The 15,147-nt window shown below is 41.2% G+C and overlaps 2 long non-coding RNA genes across 2 annotated transcripts; one reads left to right on the top strand and one right to left on the bottom strand.

The window, feature by feature from the left end:
* Positions 1 to 9,084: 9,084 nt before the first annotated feature.
* On the bottom strand, positions 9,085 to 9,807 carry LOC134929006 (uncharacterized). The gene is made up of 3 exons (XR_010178201.1): positions 9,707 to 9,807; positions 9,484 to 9,601; positions 9,085 to 9,355 (listed from the first exon to the last, which is right to left on the bottom strand). It is a non-coding gene; the product is annotated as an uncharacterized LOC134929006 (long non-coding RNA).
* Positions 9,808 to 11,867: 2,060 nt separating this feature from the next.
* On the top strand, positions 11,868 to 13,029 carry LOC134929007 (uncharacterized). Its single transcript, XR_010178202.1, has 4 exons — positions 11,868 to 11,902; positions 12,309 to 12,407; positions 12,513 to 12,630; positions 12,759 to 13,029. It is a non-coding gene; the product is annotated as an uncharacterized LOC134929007 (long non-coding RNA).
* Positions 13,030 to 15,147: the final 2,118 nt, after the last annotated feature.

The following is a 15,147-nucleotide window of genomic DNA, read 5'->3' on the forward strand; positions in this document are numbered from 1 at the left end:
GTTCCTTGGAGCCAATGTCTGAGTTGCAAATATTTATAGAATTCCCTATGGGGCAGAAGGAATTTTTCCTGAATCTGAGCTAAAGATAGAAGGGTATTATGTGCCATTATATCCTGTATAGACAGGATTCCCTTTAATATCCAAGAATCAAAACTCAAGTCTGGGATCAAGGAGGCTATGCCCGTCAGCGATAGAGCAGGGGTGGGGAGAGTTATATAATTTCCACTTTGCACTACGTTCAGCCAAGCCTTCCTAGTAGCGTGAACAGAGAGGGATCTACTGATTATTAACTTGCCCTCCGATTTCGGGAGCAATAAAACATCAGTCAGGGGTAGTGGGGCAATCAGCCCTTGTTCAAGTTGGACCCACGGCTTGAATGGAGGGTGTAGATACCATGCCCCTATCTGCGCCAGTCGGCAAGCCAGTTGATAGGAATGCAAATCTGGGTATGCCAGGCCCCCTTCTCGTTTGGGCCGGGTCATTGTTTTCCTGGCTAACCTCGGTTTCTTACCTTTCCAAACGTAAGAGTTAAACACGGCATTAAATTTGGACAAAAGGTATTTGGGTAAAAGGAGAGGGATGGCCCGAAATAAGTACATGAGTCTTGGGAGTACCGTCATTTTTAGTGCAGCTATTCGCCCTAGCCATGAAACATGATGCATCATCCAGTCCGAGACCAGAGCAGTAAATTTGCGCAACAGGGGGGGATAGTTAGCAGATATTAGATCATTCAACTTCTGGGTGATATGGATCCCCAGATATTTGAGGCTTCTATCCTGCCAGGAGTACGAGTAAGGAGCTTTCAGTGCGGATAGGAGGGGGTGGGGGGGGGGGCGGAAAATTAATAGGGAGTGCCTCCGTCTTGGTACTATTAAGTTTATAATAGGATACAGCCGAATATTCAGACAAGAGTGTGTGCAAAGCTCGGAGGGAGGTAGTAGGGGCAGTGAGTGTCAACAGGACATCATCCGCGAACAGACATATCTTGTGTGATTGTCCCAGAAACTCCACTCCTTTAATCAATGGAGGGGATCGTATTTTCTCAGCCAAAGGTTCTATTGCCAAAGCAAATAAAGGACACCCTTGGCGTGTGCCATTCATGATCATAAAAGAGGAGGCGAGGAGTCCATTTACACACACCCTTGCTGAGGGGAGAGAATACAAAGCTAAAACGGAGGAGAGAATCCTACCTGTAAGGCCAAATTTACAAAGAACCGCCTGTAGATACCCCCAGTGAAGGCGATCGAACGCCTTCTCCGCGTCTAAGGAAAGCAGCAGTAAGGGAGAATCAAATGGGGAAAAGGCGTCCAGCACGTCTATCACCCACCTAGTGTTATCGGGGGCCTGTCTTCCGGGGATAAAGCCCACCTGATCACAATGGATGAGCGAGGGGAGCAGGGGGTTAAGCCTGTTGGCCACTAGTTTCGCATAGATTTTTAAGTCAGTATTTAATAAAGCTATGTGGCGATAATTAGGCATCATAGCGGGATTCTTCCCTGGCTTAGGAAAGGCAGCTACACGAGCCTCCAGCATTTCCACCGGGAAATTCCCCACAGAGGAAGCATGATTATAGACTCCCTCCAGGACAGGGGTAATAGAGTCTTTAAAGCATTTATAGAATTTATTTATAAACCCATCCGGGCCTGGAGCTTTGTCCAATGGAAGGGAGTCTATAGCTTGGGTAATTTCTGTAGAGGACCAAGGTTGATTTAACGTCTGTAAAGTAAGTGAGTCAATGGAGGGGAGATTAATATCTTTCAGGAAGGCCGCTATATTGGCTGGTGTGGGCTGTGGGGTAGATACGTCGTCTTTTAGATTATAGAGGGAGGAATAATATGTGGCGAAGGAGTTAGCAATGTCCAACGGGTCGGATATCTTGACATTGTTTAAAGTGACAATGGATTTCACCCTCTCTTTAGCGATTTTCCCCCTCAGTTTGCGTGCAAGCATTCTACCCGCCTTGTCCCCTTGCGTATAGAACTTTTGCCGCAGTTGGAAAAGGTTTTTTATGGACCTCAGTTAAAGCTAATTTATTCATCTCATCCCTGACCCGAAGCAGATCTCGATAAATTTTCTTATTAGAGGGGTTCAACTTAAATAGAGTATCTAAATCTGTAAAGCGGGTTTCGAGTTCTAACTGTTTTTCTCGGGAGGTCCTGCGAATATAAGCAGCTGCCTGGATTGCCGCTCCCCGGACCACCGCCTTAAGGGCACACCAATGCGTAAATATGGACATGTCTGCTGGAACATTGGTTTCGATGTACAGGGAGAGGGCCTGTGTAATAGACCGGTAAGCATCCGCATTTGTGAGGAGGTATTCTACAAGGCGCCATATGGTAGGAGAAAACCGCACGCGGCGGGGGTTCCACTGGACCGAGAGGGCAGAATGATCGGACCATGATACTGGCAGGATAGAAGCCTTCGATACCTGTTGGAGAGTCCACTTATCCGTAATCACTAAATCGATCCTAGAAAAAGAGCCGTGTACCAGGGAAAAGAACAATAATCCCTACAGGTCGGATTCTTAGCTCTCCTAACATCATAGAGGTCATACTCGTGTAATATATTCCTAAAAGCTTGGGAGCTAACCCGCTGCGAGTTCGCTGTGAGAGATGGGCGGGGTAAGGATTTGTCTACCGCTGGATCAAGGACCATATTAAAATCCCCTAGCAGTAATATAGCACCCGATAAGTGCAACTGGAGGAGTTTAAAAAATTTCCTAAAGAAGGGTATTTGTTTGGTGTTAGGAGCGCACACCGTGGCAATGGTGACCGGTCTGTCTTCCAGTTTACCTGTCAGAATAAGGTATCTAGCCTCTGGGTCATTGATTTGATGATCTAGAGAGAAATCACAGGTACTAGAAAATAATATGGCCACCCCAGCCTTCTTCTTCGGGCCGTTGGACATATAACCAGTGGGGAATTTGTTATCCTTAAGAGAGGGGGGGTGACAAGGACATGAAGTGAGTCTCCTGTAAGGCCACTATGTGCTCTTTACATTTGGCAAAATGGCACAAGGCCAATCGCCGTTTATGTGGTGAATTCAGCCCTTTCACGTTTAAGGATAGAACATTAACCATTAGACCTGTCGTTGAACAATGCAAAAATCAATCTACATACATAAGCTATGTAACGGGATCTACTAGGGTGTTTGTGTATTGGAACTTGGAGAGGCAGGAAAAACAGGAAAGGAAGAAGAAACAGTAAGTAAGGGAAGCAGAGCGGGCACCGCAAGGATGCCAAACAAGGTTGCCCAGCTAGGCAACACATGGGGTCGGGGCGTGGTATAGGGAGGTATCTTCCCCCCCATTCCTAGAACAATCAACATAGACATGGAAAGAAAAACAACATCAAGAAGACATACGGTACACGCCTCCTCCCGGGCCGCACCAAATCTACATACACAGTGTTAATGGAAGCAAAAATGTCGCAAGAAAAATGCAGGACGAGCAGCGGGCAATAGGTTGGTAGTAGGAATAATGCTATATAAGCAACCCAAGCTAAGCTAAAACCATACGCATGTATAAATATAAATCTATCTTCGTGCCCATTCGAAGCATTGCCCGGGAGGGTGCATGAAGGGCAAACATAAACCTAAATGGAGACAGGAAAATCAATGCTGGCTACAACATACAACCTGAATGAATTAATCAGTTTCTAGAGTCATTTGCCGGCCATCGACCACTCCTGGGTCAACTTAAGGGTTGCAGGTGTCTTCTCAGGCGTATCCTCCCTCTTCCAGGAATCCAACAATTTCAGCCCAGCTTCCAGCGTGATTATCGCATGCATGACACCGTTACGTCAGACCAGAAATTTCGTTGGAAACCCCCAACGATAAAGAATATCAGCTCTTTTGAGTGCTGTAGTCACCGGGTAGAACGCACGTCTCATGGCTAGGGTAGCCGCTGAGAGGTCACCATACACTTGAATATCTCCCAAGGTCGTGGGCGGCAGATCCGGATGCATAGCTGCCCGCAGGATTTGGTCCTAGACATGGAAATAATGCATCCTCATCAGAGTGTCTCTCGGAGCATCTTTTGGGGCATTTCTAGCCTTCGGTAGGTGATGGATGCGATCGATAAGAAAGTCATCAATAGAGTTGGTAGGAAGAAGAGCCATGAAGAGGTCCGTTGCAAATTGGTTGAACTCTGAGTTGGAGACTGTTTCCGGGATGCCGCGGAGCTTTATATTGTTACGGCGTGACCTGTCCTCAGGTCTTCCGCCGTAGGTCCGCGACCTCTGCTTGTAGCTCTTCAAGTTGGTTAATCACCTCATTATGAGACTTCACCACCTCCTCACACTTATTCTCTAGATGGTCCGTACGTTGACCTATAGCGTCGACTGTCTGTTGGCAGCCTTGGAGCGCTGTCTTAACTTCCATTGTAATATCATCTTTAAAGGAAGCCAAAAGCTGCCGCATAGAGCCGAGTGTGAGGGGTGCGTCGTCATCCAGTTGAGAGAGTTTTGTTTGATGCACCCGAGGAGTCACAGAAACCTCATCACTACCTTGGGGTTGCTTGGATAGGGAATCCGACACAGCGGGAGTTTTCTGACTTTGGGAAGTCGGAGACTGCTTGAAAAAAGCAACCGGGCGGACTGGGGTCGGGTCTTTTTGGCGTTTAGGCGGCATTATCCCAGAGGGTATCTCCCACCGCAGTGATAGTCGCTGACAAGAGAAATCGGGAGGAGGATACAGAGATATATGTCTACTTGATATGTGCGTCCGAGGTGGGGTCAAAGCATCAGGAGTGGGGGAGAGATTCAGCCATCACAGCCAAGGTCACATCAGCACGGCTCGGGCAAAGACAAGTCCCCCTGCAGCACCCAGGTTCCGGGTGCGGTGATGGGTAGACCGGGCAAGTAAATCTGAAGGGTTAATATAAGCTCCTAAGGTCTCCTAGCTGTAATACCAGGTGATCCCTTCAAAGAACTATAAAACATGCACCCATGTAGGAGTAGAGAGATATCTCTAACAGGAAGCTAATACAAATATACAGCCATGCAGGAATGGGAGGGCTCACAGGCAGAGTGTATGTGCTTCCACTGTGGTAATGTGCCAGGAAGCAAAATGGCGCCGCCTGGCTTCCGTCACAGACTGCAGGAGCTCAGATAATGTTTGTCCTCCTGATTCATTGGTGGCTTCAGTGGCAGATATTCTTGGGGTCCCAGGGTCTCCTTCAGCTGCAGGCGGGGATGAGCGCTTACAGCGAGCAGCAGTAGAGGCCACCGCGGGGGGGTGGGGGGTGGCGCGAACGCGCACCCGCTCCGGCAATGCCCTCAGCGGCGGCCAGCGGCAGGCAAGCTTGGCCGAACAGCTGAGGCTGAGGTAGCGCCGGTAACAGAGCCGCCCAAGGGGGAGATAATGCAGATCCCGTACCTCCGTCCAAGAAGGATCCCCGCCGCGTCACTTCCGGTCCAGACTCCACTCAAATCCAGCCCCCGGCTTCTTCCTGGCAGGTAGGCCGCAACCCGCACAGGCATAGGGGGCACCCGCCGGCTCCGCAACCCACCTTGCCCTGAACAGGGGGACCTCAACAGTTCAGTAGTGGGGGTCCTGGGGATAAATCAGAGGCTAAAAGGATTCTCAATTCGGTCTAGGACAGGAGCCCAGGCACAGCATGTCCTCTCCCCTCCACGTCCAGGCCACTCCCAGGCCAATTGTTTTTGAAAGAAAACTGATAAGGCCGAAATCTGGACCTTGATTGAACCCAATCAAAGGCTCCCATCCACACCAGCCTGCAGAAAATGGAGAAAAAAAAACATCCCAACTCAAACTCTTCCGTAGGAGCCTTCTTGGATTCACACCAAGACACACATATTTTCTCCAAATACGGTGGTAATGTTTAGACGTTACTCCTTTCCTGGCCTGAATAAGAGTGGGGATGACTTCCTTGGTAATGTCCTTTTGGGCTAGGATCCGGCGCTCAACAACCATGCCGTCAAACGTAGCCGCGGTAAGTCTTGATACACACACGGCCCCTGCTATAGCAGGTCCTCTCGAGGAGGACTCCTGAAGATCTGGATACCAAGCCATCCTTGGCCAGTCTGGGGCAATGAAGATTGCTCAAACTCTTGTTCTTCTTATTATCTTGAGAACTTTTGGAATCAGCGGAAGTGGAGGGAAGACATACACCAACCGAAACACCCTCTGGGCCACCAGTGCATCCACTGCTATTGCTTGAGGGTCTCTTGACCTGGAACAATATCTCTGAAGCTTCTTGTTGAGACGAGATGCCATCATGTCTACTTGAGGAACTCCCCAGAGACTTGTCACCTCTGCGAAGACTTCTTGGTGGAGGCCCCACTCTCCTGGATGGAGATCGTGTCTGCTGAGGAAGTCTGCTTCCCAGTTGTCCACTCCCAGAATGAAAATCGCTGACAGAGCTCTTACATGCCTTTCTGCCCAGAGGAGAATCCTTGTCACCTCTGCCATTGCTGCTCTGCTTTTCGTTCCGCCTTGCCTATTTATGTACGCGACTGCTGTTACATTGTCTGACTGGATCTGCACGGGACGATCTTGAAGAAGATGTACCGCTTGTAGAAGGCCGTTGTAAATGGCTCTTAATTCCAGAACGTTTATGTGAAGGCAGGCTTCCTGACTTGACCATTTTCCTTGGAAGCTTTCCCCCTGAGTGGCAGCTCCCCAGCCTTGGAGACTTGCATCTGTGGTTACCAGGACCCAGACCTGAATCCCGAACCTGCGTCCCTCTAGTAGGTGAGAACTGTGTAGCCACCACAGGAGTGAAATCCTGGCTTTGGGCGACAGGATTATCTTCTGGTGCATGTGTAGGTGGGATCCGGACCACTTGTCCAACAGGTCCCACTGGAAAACTCTGGCATGGAATCAGCCAAACTGTATGGCCTCATAGGCCGCTACCATTTTCCCCAACAACCGAATGCATTGATTGATCGACACACTTGTTGGTTTCAATATTTGTTTGACCTTTTCCACTGGAAAAAATACTCTGTACTTCTGTGTCCAGTATGTCGAAGTCAAAAATATTACATAGAAAGAACATACAGACTCTACACATATAAGTCGCTATGCTTGCAAATACGCGCAGTGAGCACAGCAATATATGGTAACACACACATTTTCACGGACATGCCACAGAGATGGATTTGACACTTATTTCATACAGCACATAATTATAATAATATCAAGCGCCAGACATCATAATGATTTAAAATTATATAATGGAGTAATGTCATGTATGTGTATTATTGGAACGAAACAAGATACACCTGTCATATTTGGTATTAAAGCAAGCAGATTAATGTGTAGATTCATTTGATACTTGTTATTAAGTTGTAGGACATTGCAACAAATAGTTATGATTAAATGTATGAAAAGCTAAAATCACTTATTAGGACAATAGACATTTACAGAAACAGGTGGTGGACAGGAAACTCATGCCAGCCCCTTTTGATGTCTTCAAGGCTGAACCTGTTTAGCATACGAACAGACCAGTGACTCATCATGAATGAGAAAGTTCCCTCCCCCAAACTAGATAACACATTACAGAGACACACAGGAGGGAGTTGGTTTTGTCCTAGACGATGATGGAGGTGCTTCTAGACCAGTTCCTGCATGATTTTACAGAGAGAGAGAGAGAGAGTGATATGGAGAGATGAATTTATATGAGAAAGATATGGTAATTGTATTGCTGGCCTGTAACTGTATGTATTAACTGCTTACTGTATAAATTGTAACCATGTAACTATATGTATACTGTACATTGTGATATATTGAATACATATCCTTTTAATAACAAATATATACATCAATGAGCTTTGGAACTCAGATAATGTGTGGGTGTATTGTTTTCTCTTATGGGATGCAGTGTTTTGCGATGTATAGCGCACATTCATGGCACATGGTAATAAGATCTGCAGGCGTTTACAATATATATTAGAGAGGGCATTTTAAATATTTGTTAGAAAGCAATTTGGTATTTACAGATGGGGGCTCGTCCGGGATATCACGGTCTTAATGATGCACTGTACATTACAAACGCGACGCTGTGGTCGATCAGCTTGTGGTGGACGCATCGTGACGCTGAGAAAATCATATCCGTGTGTTCTGTTGTGTTATCAGTAAGCCGATGATATGAAAAATTCAAGGGACAATGTGTTTTTTCTCATAATATTTAAAATGCTAAAATATATTTTTATTGTTGCAAAACAAAGTTCAAATAAGTCATATTGTGTTTGATTCAGATTGGATTGTTTATCTGTTAAGTAGATTTAAAAGTACATTTAAAAGTTGCTGCATAGCCTTGATATAGTTTTTTTTTTTTAAACTCAGGCCTAAAATAACTTCTGGTGCTTGTATAATGTGTGATTTCTTTGTGACAAAGGAAGCCGCATGGTCTGTCCTCCATTTTGGACTAACCACATGGCCTGTCCACCATCTTGTGTAAACCTCATGGATATGGAAGGGGGAGGAGCAGTGGCCATTTTAGGAAGGTCATTTTCTAAATAGCTGATTTTCAGTCTGCTCAGAACAATCAGTTTCCTTTGTCACATCAAGCACCATTTATGAGTTACTAATGCATTTATTTAACCCATGCCATAGTCAATTACAAATAGTTTCAATTGGGCCTAGTGAGAGTAAATGGTGAGATAAATGCTTGGCTTGGTGTAAGAAATTGCACACAGAAAAAAAAGAAAAAATACTTTTTTTTCCTTCTTCTTTCCCAGGACTAGTTAACTCTCTGTTTGCTATTAGATAGGCATTGAAATGTTAATTAACTGGTTCAACCACTAGTATAGGCAGGCAAAACATCTTTGATTTGCAAATTAGAAGCACTGAATGGGTAAATGAGTCTCATAGAAGGCCAGTGAATGATACGTACGTACATACATACATACATACATACATACATACATACATACACAAAAACAATAACCAATTGCGCTTGGTATAACTTTAAAACACTCAGATTTTAGTATTTCCAGTAGTTGTTCTTCCACGGTGTGGATTCTTATAACTGGTATCTCCTGCAAGTATACCCTCACACCAGAGAACACACCCGAACAAAAAGACGGCCAGAATGGCCTAAATTAGATATGATACCAATTTGTTTTTATTAAAAAACATATAGAATTCCATAAATTCATATGAACATTTTTTTTTACAGATAAAAGGTTCCATACATTCATATAAACATTCTTAAAAGAAAAACATCCAGATACAGTCAATAGGTTTTCTGTTCAAGCCTTTAAAGAACACCCTCACCCTTATAGGTGTATATTCTGTAGGGTGTATTAATGAACTAGATAAGAGACCGTAACGGATTCGACCCAACACGTTTCGTCAGAACGACTTCATCAGGGGTTTCTGTATGGTATCACTAAAACATAAAACGGGTGATTGGATGGTCCTTTAAAATTTCTAGGATAATTTTTATATACACACATATATGCATATACACAGGGAAGGAAAATGGAGGAGAAAATGGAGAAGGAAATATATACATACCAAAAAAAGGAAGGAACAAAGGCCTTCATGGATATAAAACATCCATAGCCCATATATATAGGACCAACTTTTAATAGAGATGGATAATTCACCCAGAATGGTTGTAGGATGGTAAAACCTATGGATATTATTAATTGGTTAGAAGACCATAATTTTAATATTCGGACATATTTTTACTGGGTGCTATCAGGTGTGGTGTCTTATCATATAATTTTATACATACCAAGCATAAACGCATACGCCTTTAAGGGTATTCAGCTAGTTAATGAACCTGGTTGCAGACTCTTTTCAGTTTTTATGCAGGGTCTGTTAAATTTGAACCCTAAAGAATATTTAACAACATTTCAGCTACATATACTTTAAAGTGCAATTATATCACAAACTCCAAAAAGTGAATAATAAACGGTGTGTTCAATAAATTTACATATAGTGAATAACTGCACCACTCAGTGTCGATTTCTATAGCATAGAGCTAATTTCATATATAATACTAATAATGGTATCCAATCTCATTACAATTGTGTTTCTTTCAATACCACATAGTTGCATCATATCTAACTCGTTTTCATAATATCTATTTAATATTCATTCCATTCATAATTTTAATACATGATAATACAAAAGATCAGGTGCTCACTTAGATCACAATATCAGTGATTACAATTTAAACATACAAGTCTTACATATTAGACAAATACAGTCCAGTACAATGCATTCCAAATACTTACTGCAGCCACCAGGAAAGAGACACAAGTAACAGCCACATCCAAAATGAACTGGCACAGCACTGAGACTGCTATTTATTCATCTCAGTGCAAGTCTCACTTCCTGTAATTAGTGGCTCTAATTATTCGTTTTTCCTGGATACTGCTCCTATTCTAAACATAATTCCACACTTAAAAGGATTAGAATAATCCCTAGATTTAGGTGATCTTTTTAATTTGAAAGAAAAAAGTGAATTGTGCTTAAAAACAACTTAAAAGTGTCTATGAACTAACTATCAGGTGTGAGGATACTGATTTCCTGCATGTGTTCCACTCAGCAAAGGCTGGAACGCATATGTAAGGAGACAAAAAATAAAAAATAAAAAGTTTAAATCCTATACTTCATTTATATATTGCTAATGCAAAAAAGCAAGTGTTTGTGTTCAATATGCCTATTACCGCTAATCTTTATATCTCCATAGTAAATATCTAAGATTGGTATTGAAAAAGAATTTAAATCCTATATCTTATTTATAATTTGCTAGAAAAAAAGTGTCAAAAACCAAATTGTTCGTGTTCAAAATATATTTTACCACTAATCTAGGTGGAGCACTAGATAAACTATTCTCTTTTGCAACAAATTGTACCATATGTATATATACATATACACATAAAATAAGTATTCGAATGCAGAGTCCAAGGCTGGTACATTTATCCACATATTCTAACATGCTTTTAAAGACACAGTGATCGTATACTCCATAATAAAACTTTTTTTTTCTTTATATTGCATTTATTTTCACATCATAGTGTTATTTTACATACATAGTTTTCAAAATAGCCCCATGTAAAATTGGGGCTATTTTTTTTTTTTTTTTTTTCCAATTTTACATGGGGCTATTTTGAAAACTATGTATGTAAAATAACACTATGATGTGAAAATAAATGCAATATAAAGAAAAAAAAAAGTTTTATTACGGAGTATACGATCACTGTGTCTTTAAAAGCATGTTAGAATATGTGGATAAATGTACCAGCCTTGGACTCTGCATTTGAATACTTATTTTATGTGTATATGTATATATACATATGGTACAATTTGTTGCAAAAAAGAATAGTTTATCTAGTGCTCCACCTAGATTAGTGGTAAAATATATTTTGAACACGAACAATTTGGTTTTTGACACTTTTTTTCTAGCAAATTATAAATAAGATATAGGATTTAAATTCTTTTTCAATACCAATCTTAGATATTTACTATGGAGATATAAAGATTAGCGGTAATAGGCATATTGAACACAAACACTTGCTTTTTTGCATTAGCAATATATAAATGAAGTATAGGATTTAAACTTTTTATTTTTTATTTTTTGTCTCCTTACATATGCATTCCAGCCTTTGCTGAGTGGAACACATGCAGGAAATCAGTATCCACACACCTGATAGTTAGTTCATAGACACTTTTAAGTTGTTTTTAAGCACAATTCACTTTTTTCTTTCAAATTAAAAAGATCACCTAAATCTAGGGATTATTCTAATCCTTTTAAGTGTGGAATTATGTTTAGAATAGGAGCAGTATCCAGGAAAAACGAATAATTAGAGCCACTAATTACAGGAAGTGAGACTTGCACTGAGATGAATAAATAGCAGTCTCAGTGCTGTGCTAGTTCATTTTGGATGTGGCTGTTACTTGTGTCTCTTTCCTGGTGGCTGCAGTAAGTATTTGGAATGCATTGTACTGGACTGTATTTGTCTAATATGTAAGACTTGTATGTTTAAATTGTAATCACTGATATTGTGATCTAAGTGAGCACCTGATCTTTTGTATTATCATGTATTAAAATTATGAATGGAATGAATATTAAATAGATATTATGAAAACGAGTTAGATATGATGCAACTATGTGGTATTTAAAGAAACACAATTGTAATGAGATTGGATACCATTATTAGTATTATATATGAAATTAGCTCTATGCTATAGAAATTGACACTGAGTGGTGCAGTTATTCACTATATGTAAATTTATTGAACACACCGTTTATTATTCACTTTTTGGAGTTTGTGATATAATTGCACTTTAAAGTATATGTAGCTGAAATGTTGTTAAATATTCTTTAGGGTTCAAATTTAACAGACCCTGCATAAAAACTGAAAAGAGTCTGCAACCAGGTTCATTAACTAGCTGAATACCCTTAAAGGCGTATGCGTTTATGCTTGGTATGTATAAAATTATATGATAAGACACCACACCTGATAGCACCCAGTAAAAATATGTCCGAATATTAAAATTATGGTCTTCTAACCAATTAATAATATCCATAGGTTTTACCATCCTACAACCATTCTGGGTGAATTATCCATCTCTATTAAAAGTTGGTCCTATATATGTGGGCTATGGATGTTTTATATCCATGAAGGCCTTTGTTCCTTCCTTTTTTTGGTATGTATATATTTCCTTCTCCATTTTCTCCTCCATTTTCCTTCCCTGTGTATATGCATATATGTGTGTATATAAAAATTATCCTAGAAATTTTAAAGGACCATCCAATCACCCGTTTTATGTTTTAGTGATACCATACAGAAACCCCTGATGAAGTCGTTCTGACGAAACGCGTTGGTTCGAATCCGTTACGGTCTCTTATCTAGTTCATTAATACACCCTACAGAATATACACCTATAAGGGTGAGGGTGTTCTTTAAAGGCTTGAACAGAAAACCTATTGACTGTATCTGGATGTTTTTCTTTTAAGAATGTTTATATGAATGTATGGAACCTTTTATCTGTAAAAAAAAATGTTCATATGAATTTATGGAATTCTATATGTTTTTTAATAAAAACAAATTGGTATCATATCTAATTTAGGCTATTCTGGCCGTCTTTTTGTTCGGGTGTGTTCTCTGGTGTGAGGGTATACTTGCAGGAGATACCAGTTATAAGAATCCACACCGTGGAAGAACAACTACTGGAAATACTAAAATCTGAGTGTTTTAAAGTTATACCAAGCGCAATTGGTTATTGTTTTTGTTTATGTTATTCTTTGAAAGTTCACTAACAGGGACTTTCTCCATATTGCTGCTGGTGGGTTGAGCGCGGGGTGGAAGACATTTTTTTGTATATATATATATATATATATATATATATATATATAATATATATATATATAAATAATATTATTGTAATTATGTGTATATTTATATCAGTGTATGTTCTGCAAGATAGCTATCCAATCTGAATCATATCATTTAAATTATGGATTATTGCAGTCATTATAGATCTGTGTGAAATCGGATACATTTGTTGCTATATAGGTAAATTTGAAATAAATGTATTTAAGGGAGTAATTATAGACATGAAACGAAGTTCTGGCCTAGTTGTTAAGAAAAAACTGGGTGTTGTGTTAAGTGAGCGATTATAGTTAGTATTGCTCACATTTATAGAGTTGTGTGATTTTTTTTTATTGCGTACGCACAGGTACAAGTGGTACGGAACGTGAGAGCAGCGTACAAAAAAAAGTGCACGTGGCATTGAGGTACGCACGGTTGCGTAATTACGCAAGCTTGCGTAGGGTTGTGTGCGCATAATAAAACCACACAATATTTGTTCAATTAAGGTGGGATAGTAGACATTTAATACAATAGCACATAACTATCCGATTTCAAAAGCAGTTACTCTAAATATAGTTTAAAAACTATATTGCCTCTGGGGGTAAAGCTGCCAATCAGAACGAGTGAAAATTTTCTGTACAGAAAAACAAAGCGTATTTGAGTGAGTGAAAGCGGAGCGAGTGGAGCTGAACCCAGGAACTGAAGTGGTCTAAGTGGCTGGAGTGGTATCGCTGGGTTAGTAGAGGCCCGGTGGTGTAGGGTTCGCTACCTTGCGTGATTAGAACTAAGTGGTCTAAGTGATCTGAAGTGGTCTAGGTGTCCCATACAACTAGGTAATCTGGAGTGGTCTAGGTTATGTGGTCTACAGCAATCGTAGGGCATATAGATAACTAGTATCTATAGGCTGTGCTATTGCATCGCATGTCCGTGTGTTCTGCACAGCACAACGTGATACCATTGTGTCATATGCGCTGTGGAAAAGCATACGCAGACGTGATTGTATAGACAAAGGGGTTTTTCTTTGATAACGTCGGGAAATCTCCCTGGTGGGCTTTCACTGGAAAGGGTGAAGGATAGTTATCTAATTTCTCTGTTTTTCACCCTACAAACAATTCCAGTTGAAAGATACCAAAAAGGAATTTTTCGCTGCCTCTCTTAGGAAAATATTCCAACAGAACCTCTACCGAAAGAAATTACGGTGCTGTAGGTCTGATAGGAGCCCTAAGTTGGGTACATCGCCTTCGCTATCGACAGTGTATGGTAGTACCGGCCAACATGGGCGAGAGTGGGTGGAAGCGCTCAGAGAACTTTCACCGTCGCCTTATATTGAGTATTTTGGTATTTGTGGGAATAGCCGAGAAGGCAAGACCCACAAATTATGGTAGCCAGTTGCTCAACTAAGGGACGTATGGTAGCCAGGGTTTAGGCAGAAGAGTTGGGATCGAGAAGGTCAGACTCGGGACCGAGAAGGTCAGAATTGCGGCCGAGAGGGTCAGCAAGGGTTATCATGTGTGGAAAATATGGTCCACACGCTGAAGTTTACTGTGACGAATGGGTACGTATGACTGACAACGATAGGGCATCATTCCCTAGGGTGGGCAGCTTTGAACCAGAGGTACTGCAGAATGTAGGTATTAAAATATGTCTGATAAAATCCAGAAAACAAAAGGTCAGACATACAAATTGTTTAAACCTGTGGCAGCAAGAGGGGTTGGTGAATTTGATCCTAAGGTATTGCAGGTGGTATGGCTAACCAAAGTCATATAAGACAAGAATGGAAATATAAGAACTGTTTGAACTTGTAGCAACAATAAACAAGTAGGAAGAAAAAAAAAAAGAATGCAAGTACACC

This window comes from Pseudophryne corroboree, chromosome 5 (assembly GCF_028390025.1).
Source record: "Pseudophryne corroboree isolate aPseCor3 chromosome 5, aPseCor3.hap2, whole genome shotgun sequence".
Taxonomy (NCBI): Eukaryota; Metazoa; Chordata; class Amphibia; order Anura; family Myobatrachidae; genus Pseudophryne; species Pseudophryne corroboree.